This window comes from Globicephala melas, chromosome 2 (genome assembly GCF_963455315.2).
Source record: "Globicephala melas chromosome 2, mGloMel1.2, whole genome shotgun sequence".
NCBI classification, from domain to species: Eukaryota; Metazoa; Chordata; class Mammalia; order Artiodactyla; family Delphinidae; genus Globicephala; species Globicephala melas.
Window position 1 is genome coordinate 41544761 of NC_083315.2, and position 16146 is coordinate 41560906.

Sequence of the window (16146 nt, forward strand, 5' to 3'; positions counted from 1 at the left end):
GTCATTCCTGTCCACTGACCCATATGCATCCTTAATCCTCAAACAGAGAAAGCACCTCAGCCAGACCCCAAGGTTTCATGTGACCAAATGAACAATTAGAACTCTACTTCTCAAACTCTCATTGCCACATTTTCCCCCTAAATAACTCCCAAACTCCAAGGCCACATCCAGAGTTCCTTTGTATTCTGAGCCAGGCCTCTCTGTGCACAAGGTATCCAAGAGGCAAAAAACCACTTTCTTCTAGATTATAAAAGGTAACAGAAATGATTCCCATGTAATGCCACAATGGACCTCTCTTCTCTGACTCCAGAAACACAATGACTTTAAACAGGGTAGAACTCAACAGGCAACACCAGGTAGATGGATTAATTGACAGACACCATTTCAAAATATACTAAGTGTGTTTTCAGAAATGACTCATAAATTACAGAAAATGTCAAATCTGCAAAAAATCCCTGTCACCTTTGGCAGTTATCACCTGGGAAAAGGAATACTTCTAAGAATCTAAGTTAGTACGGATAGTTATAATTCAGATTTAGAAAAAAAAAAGTCATGCTCGATTCAATTTACCTGAAATGATCTGCCCACCACAATGCAAATGCAACGTAACATTCCCTTTGAACAAAGCGGTGTCACAACCAGCCTGGGAGGGGAGAACATGTGCTAACAATTTTCCCAGGAGCTGTTGTGGACTCTTATCAAAACCACCCATACTCTTTCCCCCAATTCCCCACTGTGATCAAGGGCTCAAATTTTCAAGACAACAGACCACAGTCAAAGACCCATCTGTAGTGTTAGCAACCACAAACAAATGAAACTCATCAGCCCAGAGGCTCACCAACTGAGTAGATGCTACAAAGGTATTACCTCTCTTTATTTAAAAAAGAAAAAAAGAGAGATTAAAGAAAAATACATACATTGCAAAGTATTTAGAAGATCAAAAGACACTCTACCATCATCTCACTCCTCAAACGAAACTACAGTTAACACTTTGCAACAGCCTCCTCCCAAACTATCTTGTGTACTGTGTGTACACTACACGTAATGACATCCCTGAATCACATCTGAAGATCACTGATATAGAGACGGAAAATGTACAACAGTTTTCACTGATGTTACTTTTATCGTGCTCAGAGGAGAAAAGTTTTCAGCAGGTTTGGAGTCCTAACTAACACTGACACAAGGTGCTGTTTTTGGTCACTACCATCTTGCTTCTTTTATATCTAGCTCTTAGTCATACCCAGGTGGTGTCGTTGCTGTTGTTTTTTACCACTGTCATTATTATTACTAGCTACCACGCCATGTTGCCCTACTATGTGCCAAGAGCTTTAGATATCCCTAATTCCCACAATAACCCCCACCCTCCCTTCTCAAGCTACAATTCTCTACTTTGTAAATCCAGTCCAGCCTTCAGCCCTCAACTCCAGGTCTGCACCTCCAAATGCTTACTAGTATCTTCACTTAAAAGTCTCACAGATCTCAAACTTATCATGTCCAGAAGTAAAATCAACTTCTTCCTCGCCACAAAACCGCTTCACTTCTTCCACTCAGGAAACCACACCACCATTCACCCAGCTGTCCATAACACCTAGGAATCATCCTTGCTTGCCTTCTTTGCTCAACACCTTTTCCCAATCCATAAGTAATCCTATCAGTTCTATCTTCACAGGAACATAGGTTCCAACCTTCTCAGACTTTCACTGCCACACCCTAACCCAAGCCACCATATGCTCTAGACTGGGCTAGTGTAAAACTCTTAACTAGCCTCGCTGTTTCCACCTCCTGCTCCCCACACTCAGAGTGAAACTTTCAAAACCTAAATCAGCTCTTGTCATTCCTTGCTCAAATCCTTCAGCTGCTTGCCATCTTACTTAAAAGCCTATTCGACCAAGCCCCTACGTACATATACGTTATCTCCTATTATTCTCGCCCCATCCTTAGCCTCCCTGTTCACACTCCCACCTCAAGCTCTTTGCCCTTGATGCTCCTTCGACTTGGAACATCCAGAGACCTTCAGGTGGTTTGCTCTCTTCACTTCCTTCAGGTCTCTCTCAAATCTCATCTCCTCAGAAAGGTATTGTTTGACCTCCCCAATTTTTGCTAATAATCTTCATATTCTTCCTACAATTACCAAAACCAGACCTCACCAAAGTTGTTTTTTACCTGTTTGTGTTCTGCTTCTCTCGCTAAAACGTCAGCCCTTTGATGGCAACAACTACGTTTTATTTGTCACTGAACTCTCATCACCTAGCACAGTGCCTGATGTACAGAAAGCACCCAAATATGTGTTGAATAACAAACAACCCTACAAGGTATGTCACATGCCCATTTTACAAATGAGAAAACTGAGTTTCAGAGACTAAAAATTTACCTAAAGCCACAGAGCAAATAAGTCACCAAATGCATATGAAAGAGCCAATACTCTACCCACTGACCCACTTCATCCTGTGTCATAAAAGGGAATTATAAACACAGGCTAAGAAACAAAAATGTAAAGGAAAACATTTCTATAAGAAAAAATCAGACCACAGTGACCTTTCTCTTTCTGCTCATCACTAGAGCATTTCACATCTTTGATTAATCTCATGTATGTACTATGTACATACCTCTTCAACTAGAAGATATCTACTTTTTCTGTATTACCTACAGAGTAAGGGCTAGCTACAGGCAGTAAACATTTAACAAACATTTCTTTGATATTTACACCCACAAAGACTTGAAGAATCCTATAACGAGACTTTGAGCACCATCAATAAAGTATACTCTTCCAAGGGATCTCAGTTTCCAACCATGATGGAGTAACTGGATCTAGACTTATCCTGCCACACACCCCACCCTCCAACAACCAGAAAAATGAACAAAATATATGAGGCAACATCTTTTAGCTTCTGGACAACCAGCAGCACAGGACTGCAATCCCTAGCAAAGGGAAGAGATGAGGTGAACCCCACAAGTACACCAGCTTTCTCAGCCTGGAGTCACATGCTGGACCACCTGCAATGAGGAGCCCAAGCAGACCATGGTGGTTTTCTCAAGCTAAGAAGTCAAAGAGTATGAGAAGGCTCAGGAACCTAAAAACTGCAGAGTACTAGAAAGGAAGGAGTTGCATGAAGAAGGATCTCCAGAAATCAGCACAGAGGCCTGCTTGAGTCTAATACTGAATAATAAGCCATGTGTACATACTGTAAAAAAATCTACAAAGGTAGGCAAAGAATGACCCAAGAACTATATGCTACATTACCCCAGAGCTCACACAGGGCTGGCAGACATTCATATTCTGACCACCCAGAGCAGAGAACATCTCATTCTTCAATGGAAACTACGGAGGCTTCAGGCCTTAGTAATGGGGTAAAATAAGCCTTAGAGTAAAAGGACAAGAGTTAGGGTTGGTCTATCTTAGACCAATCAACAGCAGTCAACAACTTAAAATTCACCATTTCTAGGATCTAACAAGAAATTACAAAATGATGTGACCCAAGACGGGGGGGAAAAAAAAATCAGCCCATAGAAAGAAATAATGGAATTAATGAACAAGAAGTTTAACAACTATTATATGAACATTATACATATGACCAAGAATTGTTTTTTTAATGAACATAAACAAATGGAAGAAATAAAAAACAGTCAATAGCAGATTGAATCCAACAATATATAAAAATACATCATGATGAGGACTTCCCTGGTGGTCCAGGGGGTAAGACTCCACACTCCAAGCCAGTGCAAGGGATCTGGGTTCGATCCTTGGCTGGGGAACTAGATCCCACATGCATGCTTCTTAGTTAAGAAGCCCACATGCCACAACTAAGACCTGGCACAGCCAAAATAAATAAATAGTAAAGAGATTTTTAAAAAATACATCATGACCAACTGAGGATTACCAAAGGAATACAAGGCTAGTTCAACATTCAAAAATCAGTGCAATTCACCATATCTACAAAGTAAAGAAGAAAAAACGTATGATCATCTCAATACATGCAGAAGCCTGTGACAACATTCAGTATCCATTCATGACAAAAACTCTCAGCAAACTAGAAACAGAACTTTCTCAACTTGATAACGGACATCTTTACTACTACAAAAACAAACAAACTATAAAGATCATCATGTTAATGGTGAAACACAAATGTTTTCCCCCTAACATCAGGAAAAGATGTCCACTTTCAAAACTCCTCGTCAACATCATACTGGGTGTCCTAGCCAGTTCAATAAAGCAAGAAAAAGAAATAAACATACAGACTACAAAGGAAGAAATCAAACTTCCTGTATTGGCCACTGACATTACTGTCTATAAAGAAGATCCCAAGTGAGTTTAGCAAGGTTTTAAGACACCAGGTCGGCATACAGAATTCAATCCTATTTCTACATACTAGCAATGGACAACTGGAAACTGAAATTTTAAAAGCATCATTTACAAGAGCACCAGAAAGCATGAAATACATACTAATCTTACAAAATATGTGCAAGATCCATTTATTAAAAACTACAGGCTTCCCTGGTGGCGCAGTGGTTGAGAGTCTGCCTGCCGATGCAGGGGACACGGGTTCATGCCCGGTCCGGGAAGGTCCCACATGCCGCAGAGCAGCTGGGCCTGTGAGCCATGGCCGCTGAGCCTGCACGTCCAGAGCCTGTGCTCCACAAAGGGAGAGGTCACAACAGTGAGAGGCCTGCGTACTGCAAAAAAAAAAAAAAAAAACTACAAAACACTAATAAAAACGTCAAGAAAGGTCTAAGTAAATAAATATAACATGTTCATGATTCAATATCATTAACCTGTCAATTCTCCCCTAAGTAATTTACAGATTCAATGCAATGCCAATCAAAAATCTCAGCAGGATTTTTTATATATATCAACAAGCTGATTCTAAAATGTACCTGAGGGAATTCCCTGGTGGTCCAGGGGTTAAGATTCCGTGCTTTCACTGCCGAGAGCCTGGGTTTGACCCCTGGTCGGGGAATTAGGATCCCACAAGCCACGTGATGCGGCCAAAAAATAAACAGATATAAATTAATTAATTAATTAAAAATTAAAACAAATAAATAAAATGTCCTTGGAAAGGCAAAGCACCTATAATACTCAAAAACAATTCTGAAAAATAACACAATTAGAGAACTCAAACTACCTGATTTCAAGACTTAGTATAAAACTACAGTAATCAAGAGTGTGGTAATGGAAAAATGAAAGACACAGATCAATGGAACAGAATACAGAAACAGACCCACACATATATGATCAACCGGCTTTCAGCAAAGGTACAAAGGTAATTCAATAGAGAAAGATGTATTTTCAAAAAAAACTACTGGAACAACTAAACACCCATATGCAAAAAAAAATAAATCTCAATCCACACTTTGCATCCCTTGAAGAAATAACTCAAAGTGATTCATAAACCTAAATGTAAAATTCAGAATTATAGCAGAAGGCAGACAGCAGAAGAAGAACGACAATCCTGCAGCCTGTGGAACAAAAACCACATTCACAAAAGACAAGATGAAAAGGCAGACAGCTATGTACCAGATGAAGGAACAAGATAAAACCCCAGAAAAACAAATAAATGAAATGGAGATAGACAAACTTCCAGAAAAAGAATTCAGAATAATGATACTGAAGATGACACAGGATCTCAGAAAAAGAATGGAGGCAAAGATAGAAAAGATGCAAGAAATGTTTTACAAAGACCTAGAAGAATTAAAGAACAAACACCTACAAGAATTAAAGAACAAACAAACAGAGATGAACAATAAAATAACTGAAATGAAAAAATACACTAGAAAGAACCAATAGCAGAATAACTGAGGCAGAAGAACGACAGAATTGTGGAATTCACTGCCACAGAACAAAGAAAAAAGAATGAAAAGAAATGAAGACAGCCTAAGAGACCTCTGGGACAACATTAACCGCATCAACATTAGCATTATAGGGGTCCCAGGACGAGAAGAGAGAGAAAGGACCTGAGAAAATATTTGAAGAGATTATAGTCAAAAACTTCCCTAACATGGGAAAGGAAATAACCACCCAACACCAGGAAGCGCAGAGAGTCCTAGGCAGGAGAAACACAAGGAGAAACACGCTGAGACACATAGTAATCAAATTGGCAAAAATTAAAGACAAAGAAAAATTACTGAAAGCAACCAGGGAAAAATGACAAATAACATACAAGGGAACTCCCATAAGGTTAACAGCTGATTTCTCAGCAGAAACTCTACAAGCCAGAGGGAGTGGCATGATATATTTAAAGTGATGAAAGGGAAGAACCTACAACCAAGATTACTCTGTCTGGCAAGGATCTCATTCAGATTCGACGAAAAAATCAAAAGCTTTACAGACAAGCAAAAGCTAAGAGAATTTAGCACCACCAAACCAGCTTTACAACGAATGCTAAAGGAACTTTTCTAAGAAGAAAACATGAGAAGATAAGGACCTACAAAAACAAACCCATAACAATTATGAAAATGGTAATAGGAACATACATATTGATAACTACCTTAAACGTGAATGGATTAAATGCTCCAAGCAAAAGACACAGGATCACTGAATGGACATAAAAACAACACCCATATTTATGCTGTCTATAAAAGACCCACTTCAGACCTAGGGACACATTCAGACTGAAAGTGAGGGGATGGAGAAAGATATTCTATGTGAATGGAAATCAAAAGAAAGCTGGAGTAGCAATACTCACATCAGATAAAATAGACCTTAAAATAAAGAACGTTACAAGAAACAAGGATGGACACTATATAATGATCAAGGGATCAATCCAAGAAGAAGAGACAGCAATTATAAATATATATGCACCCAACATAGGAGTACCTCATTATGTAAGGCAACTACTAACAGCTATAAAAGAGGAAATCGACAGTAACACAACAATACTGGGGGACTTTTAACACCTCACTTACACCAATGGACAGATCATCCAAACAGAAAATGAATAAGGAAACACAAGCTGTAAATGACACAACAGACCAGATAGATTTAATTGATATTTATAGGACATTCCATCCAAAAAGAGCAGATTACACTTTCTTCTCAAGCGCGCACAGAACATTCTCCAGGATAGATCACATCTTGGGTCACGAACCAGTAAATTTAAGAAAGCTGAAATCATATCAAACACTTTTTGTGACCACAATGCTATGAGATTAGAAATCAATTACAGGGGGAAAAAAATGTAAAAAACACAAACACATGGAGGTTAAACAATACGGTGCTAAATAACCAAGGGATCACTAAAAAAATCAAAGAGGAAATCAAAAAATACCTAGAGACAAATGACAATGAAAACACAATGATCCAAAACCTATGGGATGCAGCAAAAGCAGTTCTAAGAGGAAAGATTATAGCAGTACAAGCCTACCTCAAGAAACAAGAAAAATCTCAAATAAACAATCTAACCTTACACCTAAAGGAACTACAGAAATAAGAACCAACAAAACCCAAAGTTCGTAGAAGGAAAGAAATCATAAAGATCAGAGCAGAAATAAATGAAATAGAAACAAAGATCAATAAAACTAAAAGCTGGTTCTTTGCGAAGATAAAATTGATAAACCATTAGCAAGACTCATCAAGAAAAAGAGGACTCAAATCAATAAAATTAGAAATGAAAAAGGAGAAGTTACAACAGACACCACAGAAATACAAAGCATCTTAAGAGACTACTACAAGCAACTCTATGCCAATAAAATGGACAACCTGGAAGAAATGGACAAATTCTTAGAAATGTATAACCTTCCGAGACTGAACCGGGAAGAAATAGAAAGTATGAACAGACCAATCACAATCACTGAAATTGAACCTCTGATTTAAAATCTTCCAACAAACAAAAGTCCAGGACCAGATGGCTTTACAGGTGAATTTTATCAAACATATAGAGAAGAGCTAACACCCATCCTTCTCAAACTCTTCCAAAAAATTGCAGAGGAAGGAACATTCCCAAACTCATGCTATGAGGCCACCATCACCCTGATACCAAAACCAGACAAAGGTACTACAAAAAAAGAAAATTACACACCAGTATCACTGATGAATATAGATACAAAAATCCTTAACAAAATACTAGCAAACAGAATCCAACAACACATTAAAAGGATCATACACCATGATCAAGTGGGATTTATCCCAGGGATGCAAGGATTCTACAATATACGCAAATCAATTCATGTGATACACCATATTAACAAATTGAAGAATAAAAACCATATGATCATCTCAATAGATGCAGAAAAAGCTTCTGACAAAATTCAACACCCATTTATGATAAAAACTCTCCAGAAAGTGGGCACAGAGGGAACCTACCTCAACATAATAAAGGCCATATACGATAAACCCACAGCAAACATCATTCTCATGGTGAAAAACTGAAGGCATTTCCTCTAAGATCAGGAACAAGACAACGATGTCCACTCTCGGCACTATTATTCAACATAGTTTTTGAAGTCCTAGCCACGGCAATCAGAGAAGAAAAACAAACAAAAGGAATACAAATTGGAAAAGAAATAAAACTAAAAAAAAAAAACCAAAAAAAACCCTCTGAATTATAAAAATTCTAGGAGAAAATACAGGGGCAAGTCTTTGCACTCTCAGATGGGGCAATAATAAGAAAGCAATCAACTCTAATTCAAAAAGTTTAAAACTCCAATTCAAAAAGATACATGCACCCCAATGTTCATAGCAGCACTATTTACCAGAGCCAAGAAATGGAAACAAACCAAGTGCCCAATACACACACAATGGAATATTATCCTTTTTTTATAAATTTTAATCAACTATAAAAAGATATATGGAGGACAAATAGGGAAAGTTGAATATGCACTGAATACTTCTATAGAATTGTTCATATTTTAGGTGTTATTATATTTGGTTATGTAGAACAAGGATTAGCAAACTTTTTCTCTAAAAAGTGAGATAGTAAATATGTTCTGCTTTGTGGACCACAGGGCATCTCGTAACTGTTCTGTCAGTGTAGCACCAAAGCAGTCACAGACAATATGTAAACAAAGGAGCACTGCTATGCCCCAATAAAACTTTATTTATTAAAAAACAAATGTTCATTGCAGCTCTATTTACAATAGCCAGGACATGGAAGCAACCTAAATGTCCATCGACAGATGAATGGATAAAGAAGATGTGGCACATATATACAATGGAATATTACTCAGCCCTAAAAAGAAACGAAATTGAGTTATTTGTAGTGAGGTGGGTGGACCTAGAGTCTGTCATACAGAGTGAAGTCAGAAAGAGAAAAACAAATACCGTATGCTAACACATATTTATGGAATCTAAAAAAAAGACGGTTCTGAAGAACCTAGGGCCAGGACAGGAATAAAGACACAGACGTGGAGAATGGACTTGAGGACACGGGGAGGGGGAATGGTAAGCTGGGACGAAGTGAGAGAGTGACATGGACACATATACACTACCAAATGTAAAATTGCTAGCTAGTGGGAAGCAGTCGAATAGCACAGGGAGATCAGCTCGGTGCTTTGTGACCACCTAGAGGGGTGGGATAGGGAGAGTGGGAGAGAGATGCAAGAGGGAGGAGATATGGGGTATATATATATGTACAGCTGATTCACTTTGTTATAAACCAAAAAAAAAAAAAAAGGCAGTAGGCCAGATTGGCCTGAGGGCCATAGTTTGCAGACAAAACTCTAGTGACAGAGAGCAGAGTAGTGGTTGCCTATAGCAAGGTAGGCAGCAGGGTGAGGGCTGAAGGCAGAACTGTCTGGAAAGCAGAAAGGGAACTTTCTGGAGTGATGGAAACATTCTATACCTTGATTGTGTTAAGTTACATGCATGGATACATTTGTCAAAACTCATCAAACTCCATATAGTTAAAATGGGTGCATTTTATCATATAAACAATAACTCAGTAAACCTGATTTGTTTAAAAATGTACTCTTTTCAGGTGACAGCATCAATGATGTGAAAAACATGCCCTTTGGAGCCAGAATAATCTGAGTTCAAATTTTAGCACCAAAAATTTAACAACTATGTGACCCCTGTCAAATCACTTTTGAGGGTATTTCCTCCCCTTAAAATGGGTTAATAATTCCTGCTTCATACGTTGGTTTCAAAAATGAAATAAATGTATGTAAGACACATAGTATAACATCTGGCACATAAGAGGCACACTCCCTGATTTTTTAAGCTTTTAAAAAATAATTTAAGAAAATGAGTCAGTAAAGATCAGACAACTACACTAGCTTCTTTTGTACTCTTCTGAAACATTCTGACATTCTTTGTTCACTGTTTACTGTGGTTTCACCTGACTTCAAGCACTGGCATCCAATGTCAGTTCCTGTGATTTCAGAGTAACTTGGGTCTCACAGCAAGCACTGAGTTTAGAAAAATACTCCATGACAAATATGTTATAAAAGCAAATCTGAGAAGAGCCAAAAGTAAGAAGTATCCATTTTCACAAGTAAGGAGAATGGCAACAGAAATGGTATAATATTTATAAAGAAAAACCAATAAACTTAGTTGGATGTTTTCTCCTTTTATAGACTAGGATTTGAATTTTATCCAAACCAGTAGCCAACCAACAAAACTACAAAATGACAAAGCATCTCTATAGTGCTTTATCTCGAGCGTTTCTCAAGACAGTAGTGGTAGTAGGTAGGATGACAATATCAAATTTGTTCTTATTTTATAAGTAAGGATACTAAGTCTGAGACAGATGAAGTGGCCTGCTCAAGGACACACTGCCAATAATTGGCGAAGTTCGGATGTGAAGTCAGCCATGTGGCCCCGTATCATATGCCTTCAGTAGACATCACCATCGGAGAGTTATCTTGGGTTTGTGAAACTCTACATAGCTCCTAGGTGCTGTTCTCTTGCTTGACATCTTTGGCTGTCTAAAAGACTAATTCATTACAGTGTGACATACTTAATTCCTAACCATTCAGGAATAACTAGCCTTTTGAAGTGGTAAAGACTATTTTTGTGGCCAAATATGGGCTTAAGATAGGATCATAAGTGAAAATTCAAAAGGACCGATTTCTGGGACTTCCCTGTTGGTCCAGCGGGTAAGACTCTGCACTCCCAATGCAGGGGGCCCAGGTTCGATCCCTGGTCGGGGAACTAGATCCCACGTACATGCCGCAACTAGAGTCCTCATGCCGCAACTAGAGTCCTCATGCCGCAACTAAGACCCGGCACAGCCAAAATAAATAATAATAAATATCAAAAGGACTGATTTCTAATAGAAGAGCCTACAGAGTGACATAAATTGTAAATCCTTCACACCATCTCCTTCTCCCCATCCCAATACCCACATCACACACACTGATATCCACACCTTCCCCACGCTCTGAACACAGCTCTGAAGAGGTAAAAAAGGAAAACACACCATTGTCCCACACAAGTATTCGTAACAATCACAGTATCTCAGTATCAGGTCTACTGGTCCATTCTCTGAGCAAGGACTGACAAATATGGGTTATCTACCCATCTTCTACTTATATGTCCCAGTCAACCGAGAGGTGGACCACAAGACCATAAATGTGAAGACATATGAATGAAACAAACTTCCTTCCACGAACAGCTTCTTCCTCTTCCCCCACTTACAGTGGGGTAAGACAGCCCGACAGTGACTCAGGAGCACTGCTTCTGAATGAATGCCTGTCCCCATCAGTAATAACCAAGTTTATTCAAGCACACTTCAATGTTAACTTTAAAAGAGGGGATTATCAAAAGTCCAAGTGTGTTCATCTAGCTTTGTCGACTTTTTTTCCTCAATACGTGAGTCTGGTCAAATATAATTTTTAAAGGTTTACTACAATCCTTCATGGTTAACTTTTTGCCCTTATTTTATAAGAAAATAAATGGAAAGATGAGATTCAATATACAGAAATGTCCATGACAGGTTAATATTTCTAGAATGTATTTATTCCACTTGGTATTCTGAATATTCTAAACAAAGCTGGTATAACTGATTTAAATCACTGTTTCCTTCCACAAATGGTGGCACCTTCAAAAGTGTTATCTTGAAGGGGAAGTAAATGATTTGCTCAAGTCTCTGAATTGTACTACTGCTATATTAACCCACAGTCCAGTCCCATCTTAATCAAGTTTGAGAAACGTAGTCATAATCGATTCCTGTTATTTTTCAAAATTAAGGTAAAATAAGGAAGAAAAGCTGGAACTAAATAACTCAGATATCCTATTACAAATGTGGAAAACAACCCATCTCTAACGATTTCCTAAACACTATAAATGCATAGAGTTCTATCCTACAGAGACACTCTGCAAAGCCCACTCAAAGACTAAGAGCAGACTGAGAAGATAAAACTGCTGTTTTCTATTAACATTCAGCTCAACCCGCACCTTTAAAAAACTGCATTTAAGACTCTCAATTCTCAGAAGCATTCCCCCTTTACGAAACAGACAGCTAAACCACTGTGCTCAGAAGCATCAGACTTCTAAAAATGCTTTAACTCATACAAAAATTATCCAAATTACTGTCATTACAGCTACCAGGTAACAGGCACCTACTTAACGGTTGGCACACTATGAAGTACGGCACATAGTTTCATTTATTGCTAAGAATGCTGTAAAGTATGTTACTATACCTTACACAGTAGGAAACTGAAGCTCTGAGGGGATAAGTGACCTGCTCAAGGCTACCCAACTAGTCAATGGAAGGGTGGGGATTTGAACTCAAATTTACCTAATTCCAAAAAATGTACATTCTTCTAAACTGTGCTACCTCCCCATTTCACAACAGAGGTATGAACAGGCAGAGGAGTGAATGGATTAGTCCAGAAGTCTTAATCATTTCACCAAAAAAGGGAGAAATTTTCTCGATTAGAACCACTTTCTGAAATCCATAGCGCACTATTTAAACCTCAATTCTTTTCAAGAAGTAATTAACAGGTTAAAAAGAAAGGTTAGAAATCCTTATAAAGTACACTACGTTTCATCACAGATCTACAAGTGAGCTGCCATGTTTAACAAGTCCCCAGAGTTAGTGGTTCTCTGGGTACCACACTAGGGTGAAGTACCAAGCACTTCACCCAATTCAAACGCATCCTGAGCACCTGAGCTGTGTTAAGACTCCTTCCTGGCACAGAGGCACAAAGCTAAGACCCATCACAGCCCTCAGGGAGTTAACAGGCTAGAAGAGGAGTCCATTTATACTACATATGCAGTTACTATTAGTCAGGCAAAAAAAATGAAGTGTGAGAAATCCTAAAACAAAAGTATGTATAACATGCTATCAGAGAGGGAAAGCAACTGGCCTACTTGTCACACGTTCTAAGTAGTGTTTGTTTACATTTTGTCTCTCCCTGACAACGCCTTCCAACCTCTGTCACCGTCCCGCCCCACACACAGGTACACACAGTACACACAACCACACAACCAGGAAGGAAAGCCCTAAGAGCAAGGATTATGATTCCTAAAAGTGACCTTGTTGTACTTTAAAAATACAAGCTTATGCCATTAGGACATTTTTCTTTAGCTTTGTCAGGTGAAGTAAGTTGCTTTTTCAAAGCAAAATTAGGCCAACCTAACCAGGAAAACCTGGGCAACACTTCACATTACTCACTTAGCATGAGAAACCAATCAATGCATATTGACCCACACCATATTTCTCAAATTTTTCTTGTTAATTTAGCAGATGGCAAAGGGATATACAACTGATAGGAACACATTCTGGTCATTTTGTTCCACCACGCAATCTGACAGACATTTAGGCTTGTTCCACCGAGGGGATTTAAACAGAATCATTCTCACATCATAAGGCAAATGAACTGAATTCAGCAGAACCGATGCACCCAAAGCTTGACAACAAGGCTTGTACTTCTTGCAGTCTACAAATCCCCTAGAGACCACGAAAGCCTACAGGACTGTAACAATGATTTATCTCAGCTGATCACAACTCTGATCACAACTCTGATCACTCACAACAGCTGATCCTTTACAAACTTGCAAAAATGATCTTTCCAAAACTGCCAGCATTTATCCTAATCTGGGCAATCCAACGGTTTAAAAAAATAAAGTTATTTATGAAAATAAAACTGGGGGGGGGCTGTTGAATAAGTAAAAAAGGCACACTGCTTTTTCCTTTGGTTCTATATGCCTGGGGCAACAAACTCTCAAAATAACTTCACTGAGGAGTGTAAAAGTTAAGACGAACACCAAAATATTGCTCAATCCAACTTACATTGTTAACTCCTGAGTTCACAGTAAGATCTAGAAACTTAAATGTGACGGAATCATTTTGCTGTAAGAACTAGTTAAAAAAAAAAAAAGCCAATCCTTTTTTCTGATAGAAAAACTCTTGCGGATTTCCCCCACATTTATTTTAAAATCTTAACATACGAGTTGACTTTGGGGGGGGGAACGGGGGGAAGGGAGAGGGGTTCAATAGCCATATTTATCCAAAAAAAAGTTTGGTTTGGTCTCAAAGTATGTTTGCATCTGAACTCAACAGAGCTGAGCCCATGGCACGGTCCCAAAGCGGGTCCCCTCGGGCTGCACGTCTCCGACCCGCGCGGGTGCCCCGGCCGCGCCCCCGGGAACAGGCCCTGAGAGCGCCCCCCTAAGGCGGGTAAGGCCCGGCGTGTTTACCGCTCGCGCCGGCCCCCGAGAGCCGCTCCCTCGCGGCCGCAGCACTTGTTCGCCGACTCCCGGACGGAAGGGACCCGTGGGGCAGCCGCAGCTGCTACCGCGGCCCCCGCTCCCATAGGAGCCGACCGGGCAAGGCCGGGGGTCCAGGCACCTGAAGGGGCATGGCGGCCGTGCCCCCCACTCCGGGAGTGGAGGCGGCCCCGAAGTTGGGCTGCGGGAGCGGCAAGGCGCGCCGCGGCCCCGGGGCAGACAATGCGTGAAGGGGGCCGCGGAGGGAGGCGGGGGCCGCAGAGCCGGGGGGCGCTCCCGCGCCGCCCATTCATCCCCGCCCGCGCGCCCCTGCCCAGCCCCCGCAGCCCCGGACCCCCGCTCCGGCCCCCGCCGGAGGACCGGCCGCTGGGGGAGGGCCCCGCGCTCCCCACCCGCGACCCCTCCTCAAATCACAAAACTTCCCCCAACTCCGCCAACTAAGTTGCGCTCTCACCGTGAGGCGCCCGGGGCTCCCCCGCGGGCCGAGCCGGAGCAGCTCCGCACCTTCGCCGCGGAGAAAGACAATAGGCGGCCGCTCCTCCGGCGGCAAAGGCCGTGGTGGTGGCAACGGCTTGAAAGTGCGGCGGCAGAGGCGAGGAGAGGGCGCGGCGACCTCGGCGGAGCCTAGGAGCTTCACCTCAGCGGCTCCGGCTCCCTGCTGTCCCTACACACAGCCTCAACGAGCCCGCGCATGCGCCACAAGCTACTCGGGGATGGGCGGGGCACCCAGGAAGGGCCGTAACGCCTACGAGCTCTCCTGTGAGTAAGCGCGGAGCCGGGGGCCGCGAGCCGGGGTTGCACAGCAGAGCTGCCCATCAAGCTCCGTGAGACCAATAGGAAGACACCTGGGCGGTCCCCTCGGGTTGCTAAGGGAGGCTGAGGTTGACCGCAGCTGCATCGCTGCGGCAAAGTGATCAAAGTCGGGTGGCTGGTAGAGGTGCCGACTGAAATGCTCACCCACCCTCTCCTCTGCTCCCTGACTCCGGAAGACTCCCTTCCTCTGTGTAAGGGTGCTTACCTGAGATGTAGCATTTACCGTAACACATACTGAAATGATTTACTCTTCTGTTTCCCTCCACTTGAAATCAGAAAGTGGGGTCTTTTCTGGGTCCAGTGCCTGAGAGAGTCGTTGCTAGGTATTCAACAAGTGTTTTAGTTGGCTGGATGGATGGATGGATGGATGGATCTATGGTGGCATCAGGATTGTGACAGGGCGTTCCATAAACTTTCGGCTTCTCGATCAGCGCAAAATCAGACAATCTGCAAGTTGCATGGACCTCAGGAATCACCTGGTGGCTTTTGAAAAGCAAAATGTGGTCTGTTAATACACGAATAAACTCATTTTGATAGTTGTGCGTTTATTTTAATGTGTATTGGAGGAAAATGCCTTTCACATCAAAAGACTATTTCATTGATGTTATTTCTTAGATAAGCTGTAAAAAATGAATCTACTTAAAGAAAAAAATTAAGTAAAAAATTTACGTTACATATAAAGTATATATGTACTTACACTTCACATAAGTTCAAAAACGTGCAAATTG

The 16146-nt window shown here is 40.9% G+C and overlaps 1 protein-coding gene across 7 annotated transcripts in view; it reads right to left on the reverse strand.

The window, feature by feature from the left end:
* The window catches only part of AKAP13 (A-kinase anchoring protein 13), a 341436-nt gene extending 326181 nt beyond the window's left edge, over positions 1–15255 (reverse strand). For all 7 annotated transcript variants that reach the window (XM_030873203.2, XM_030873202.2, XM_060293884.1 and 4 more), the window contains exon 1: positions 15060–15255. The gene's annotated coding sequence lies outside the window, so the exon portion shown is untranslated. The remainder of the gene's footprint in view (positions 1–15059) is intronic.
* Between the last annotated feature and the right edge of the window lie 891 nt (positions 15256–16146).